Source organism: Aphelocoma coerulescens, unplaced genomic scaffold (assembly GCF_041296385.1).
Source record: "Aphelocoma coerulescens isolate FSJ_1873_10779 unplaced genomic scaffold, UR_Acoe_1.0 HiC_scaffold_103, whole genome shotgun sequence".
Classification (NCBI taxonomy): Eukaryota; Metazoa; Chordata; class Aves; order Passeriformes; family Corvidae; genus Aphelocoma; species Aphelocoma coerulescens.
The window spans coordinates 76,020-80,822 of NW_027183466.1; the positions used below are offsets into that span (position 1 = coordinate 76,020).

At 63.4% G+C, this 4,803-nt stretch overlaps 1 pseudogene; it reads left to right on the forward strand.

Annotated features, from left to right (window-relative positions):
• The first annotated feature begins 906 nt into the window (after nt 1-906).
• On the forward strand, nt 907-2,905 carry LOC138100544 (zinc finger protein 3-like; annotated as a pseudogene).
• Nucleotides 2,906-4,803: the final 1,898 nt, after the last annotated feature.

Below are 4,803 nucleotides of genomic sequence, written 5' to 3' on the forward strand. Positions count from 1 at the left end.
AAGAGGAGGGCCAGAGGAGGCAGGAAGAGGAGCCTCCACGTGCATCCATCGCTCTCTGTATTCGCAGCTCTCGGCCTCGCTCCCCCCATCCCGCAGGTGACCGGGGAGGGGCAGCTCGCCCCAAATATCTTGGGCGGTGCCTGGGGTTGTTTTGGGAGAGGAGAATTTTGGAGCTTGGAGGACTCCAGCACCGAGCCCCAAATATCTTTGTTGGTTCCTGGGGGAAGGGGGGTTTGGTGGGGTGAGGGGGGAGGCGGATGTTTGGATCTTGCAGGACTCCGAATGTGAGTCGCAAATGCCCCTTGGGGGATCTTGGGGAGTCCCCGACACGCGGGGTTTGGGGGGTCGCGGTGGCGGCTGCCGGGAGAAATGAGATGGGGCGGGATGGGGCTCGGGAAGGGTGGGATGTGGATTGGGGTGTGGGATGAAGTGTGGCGGAGGGGGATGGGCAGGATGGGGCCTGGGATGAGGCAGCCGAAGGATGGGGTTGACGAGGCCGGGGGGACCCCACTCCTTAGGGGCCTGCGGGGTATCCGCCAGCTCCGAGGGAGTTTTGGGGCACCCCTAATCCTGAGGGGGTGGTGCTGGCAGCGGGGGACACGTGGCTCCGGCACCTCTGGCCCCAGCTGAGCCCCCCCCGCCCCCAGCGCCCCCCGGAGCGGAATTTGGGGAGGGGGAGGTGGGGGCGGCCAGGCCGGGCCCCCCCGCGCTGTCCCGGCGGGGGCCGAGTGCGGGCGGAAGCCCCGCGGGGCCCGGCCCTGCCCGGGCACGGCTGATGCCGCCCGCCCGCGCTCCGCACTGGTCCGGACTGGTGCTCCCAGTGCCGTGCGGGGCGGGGCCGCTCTGGGGACCCCCCAGGGCACAGCGCGGCTGCTTTGGGGCTGTCGGCAGCGCCCGGCGCTGGGCATGGGGCGTGTGGGGGCAGCTGGGGCCGCACTGGTGGCACTGGTGGTGCTGGGAGCCCCCCCGGCCGCGGGGTGAGCGGTGAGAAGGGGGGCGGACCTGGGACCCCAGCAGGAGGGGCCTGGAACCCCCAAAACCAAGGCCGGGGGAGGGGAGGTGGGGATTGGGGATGGGGAAGGTGCAGTAGGAGGGGGGGGAGAGGGGGCTGGGACCCCCAAACTAAGCGGGATGGGGGATGGGACACCCCAATTGAGCTGGAATGGGGCTGTGGATTGGGGGAATGCTGAGAAAGGGGAGGAGAGGGGAGGGAAAGGTGGGGTTGGGACAGAAGAGTGGTTCCATGGGGGTGCAGCCCTGTCCCCCAGCACCTGAGCCCTGGAGCGATTCCCTGGGGCTCTGGGGAAGGGAGGGATCCGCACTGGGGGGGTCCCCAACCCCCCTGTCCATCCCTGGGGCTGATCAGGGAGCTCCCCCCACACAGCAGTCGGTGCTGCGGCAGCCGTGGGGCAGAGGGGGTGGGAAAGGGGGGGCAGGGTGGGAGTGGAGGAAGAGTGGGAGGGAGAGGAGGAAGAGGCGCTGGAGAACCATGAGGTTCCACCACCCACCCACTGTGTCCACAGCACCCCCAGCCCCGGTAGCATCTTCCCCCAGCATCCCTAAGCAGGACCTCGGAGAGGGGGGACCCTCAGGACCCACAAGACCCCCAGCAGCCCTGACAAAGGGGACCCCCAGAACCCCAAAGGGAGGAGACTGGAAAGGGGGAACTCCTGGAGGCTTTTTTTGGACTCGCTGTCAATTTTTTGTTAGTTTTTATGGACACTGGTGACTTCTAGAGATGGACTTGGGCAGGAGGAAGCCCCAACCCAAGACATTCATCCCTTGTTTCTCCCCAAACCAGGATTTCCCATTCCCAACCCTGGGCTGGATGGAGGAGGAGGCTGCGAGGAAGAGGAAGATGCCCCGGGACCCCCAGGCAGGTGAGGAGGAAGTCAGTGCCCCTTTCCCCCTCTGTCCTGCTCCATCTCCCAGCCCAGCATCGCCCCCGGCTGCAGGACAACCCCGCTGCCGACGCCGTCCTGCCGGGGACGGACTGGGGGGATCTCCTTCCCCTTCCCTGTGGCACGGAGGCAAATCCCATCCTCTCCTTGTCCTTCCTCCCCCAGACAAGGAGCTGAGCATGGAGCCCAGGGAGGACAAATCCCCGCGGCAGAACCTGGTGGAAGAGGCCGTTTTGAGCGGCTCCACGGCGCAGGAATCCAACGGGGAGGAAAAGTCCTGGAGATCCCACAGGAGGAGGGGCTGGAAACGCAGCCCAGGGTGCTCTGAGGAGGAAAGACCCACCCTGTGCCGGGAAGGCGGCCGGAGATCCAGCCAGAGGTCAGAGCGGGTGGTTCATGAGCTGCTTCACAATGGGGAGAAGCCCCACAAGTGTGGGGAATGTGGGAAGAGCTTCAGGTGGAGCTCCCACCTGATCCGCCACCAGAGGATCCACTCTGGGAAGAGGCCCTACGAGTGTCCTGAGTGTGGGAAGAGGTTTCAGACCAGCTCCAATTTCATCCTGCACCAGCGCATTCACACGGATGAGAGGCCCTTCCGCTGTCCCAACTGCAGGAGGGGCTTCAGGTACAACTCCCACCTCGTCAGGCACCAGCGCATCCACACCGGGGAGAGGCCCTACGAGTGTCCCCAGTGTGGGAAGAGCTTCTCACAGAGCTCCACCTTGATCGTCCACCAGAGGATCCACACCAGGGAGAGGCCCTACGAGTGTCCTGAGTGTGGGAAGAGGTTTCACACCAGCTCCAATCTCCTCTTGCACCAGCGGATTCACACGGAGGAGAGGCCCTTCAGCTGTCCCGACTGTGGAAAGGGCTTCAAGTACAACTCCCACCTCGTCACCCACCGGCGCATCCACACTGGGGAGAGGCCCTACGAGTGTCCCCAGTGTGGGAAGAGCTTCTCACAAAGCTCTCACTTGACCAAACACCAACGGAGGCACCGCTAAGGGAAGCCCTGCAAGTGCCCCGAGTGTGGGAAGAGCTTTGTCCTCTGCTTCAGCTCCATCTCCCATCAGAGGACCCACGTTTGGCAGAGCCCTGGTGACCCACATTCCCTGTGATCCAGGTTGGGAAAACCCCTGGCTGGTGCTCTCCACGTTCTCCTGGATCCCTGGAGGCACCTGGGTGAAGACAGGGGCAGGAACATCCATCGGGACTCAGATCAACATTGGAAATTCATTGGGAAGAGCTGATTTTTTTACCTTTACACCCTAAAATTTTCATCTGTTCTGTCCAATTGTTTCTTCTGGTGGCATCAAGCAACGCTGGATGATCTTTGAGGTCTTCTGCAACCTAAGTAATTTCTGTGTTACTCCCACTGAAACAATCAAAATTGTAGTACAAATAAAAAAATTAAACAAAGAGATCTAAAGCAGCACCATTTTACTGGAATTTGGGGGTGACTTTGCCATTCAGGGAAATATTTAGGAGGATCTGAGTGTTGCGGGGCTGCGAGGCCACAGTCTTGTAGTTGTGCTGGCAGAACGTGTCCACTTGAGCCCATCTGTTCTCCAGGAATTCCGGTTGTCTGTCCCAGTCCCTGCCCTGGGTCTGCCCATCTGGGGTGTGACCTCCAAAGTGCCTGAATCACTGCTGAAGTGCCCGAGCTGCTTTGGGCTGTGGATGTTCCTGTCCCCCAGCCTGTCCTGGTCGGTGCCATGGGGGGTGGGAGGGGGTCTGGGGGCTCCTTGGGGGGCTGGGACGGGCTTTTGTGGCCTTTGGAGCCACTTATGGTGCTGGGATGGGGTTTGGGGGGCTTTTGGGGCAGTCTGTGAGGGAGTTTTTGGGTGTTGGCAGGGCTCTGTGGCTTGCAGAGAATTTGGGTGGGTGTTGGGGGATCTGGAAAGGGGATTTGGTGGCTCTTGGGGCCATTTCTATTGCAGGGAGTGGTTGGGGGAGTCCTGGCTGTGAGCTGTGGGGTGGTTTGAGGGGTCTGGGAGTGGTTGTGGGGCTGGGAGGGGCTTTTAGTGCAGTTGTGACCTCTCCCCCAGATCACCAAAGCTGCCACCAGACCCCACCCCCCCCAAGATGCTGCCAGGGGTCGGGGGCTCCATGTTGGGGTTCATCCTCCTGGCACTGCAGGAGAAGGTGAGGGGGGTCCCCAGGGGCCGTGTGTGTCCCCCCCAGAGCGTGTGTGACCCCCCTCATCCCGGTGTCACCCCCTTTTCCCTGCCCAAGGGGCTCCTGCCCCAGCCCCTGCTGCCCCGGGAGGGAATTTGGGGAGGGGCAGAGGGGGTGCGCAGCCCCTGCCGGGGGATGACCCCGGCCCAGCGCCCTTCGTTCAGCACCGAGCTGGGCGTGGGGCCGCAGGAGGAAGAGGCCGATGGGAAGCAGATCCTGCAGGGGGAACAGGGCTTGGGCTCAGGGCAAGGTCCTGCCCTGCACACCTGGCTCAGGTGTGAGCCTGCCCCAGGAAGGGAGCGGGACATTCCCATCCCCACGGATCAGGGCTGGGAGCAGCGCTGGGACCAAGGACATGGAAATACTGGGAGCTACTGGGACCGCACTGGGGGGTGAATTATCCCCCCCAGCACCTTCCCAGGCCGCCCTGTGACCTGAGAAATGCTCGCTGGACCTCGGCCTTGGCCAAGAGCCCCCGGGCTCAGCTGCTCTGAGCTCAGCCGCTGCCGGCTCCCGCAGCCCGCCCAGGGCCGCCCTGCCCGTGCCGGGGCTGTGCTGGAATTCTCTGCTGCTGCTGGGCCACTCGGGGGGTCTGGCCCAGCAGGAAAGGTGACCCTGAGCCAGGAGCTTTCCTTGGCCGCAGCAAAGCCTCAGCATGGAAAGACCTTCCCAGCGCTGTGCCCTGGGCTGGGAGGGATTGTGCCACCAGAGCTGTCCCTCCATT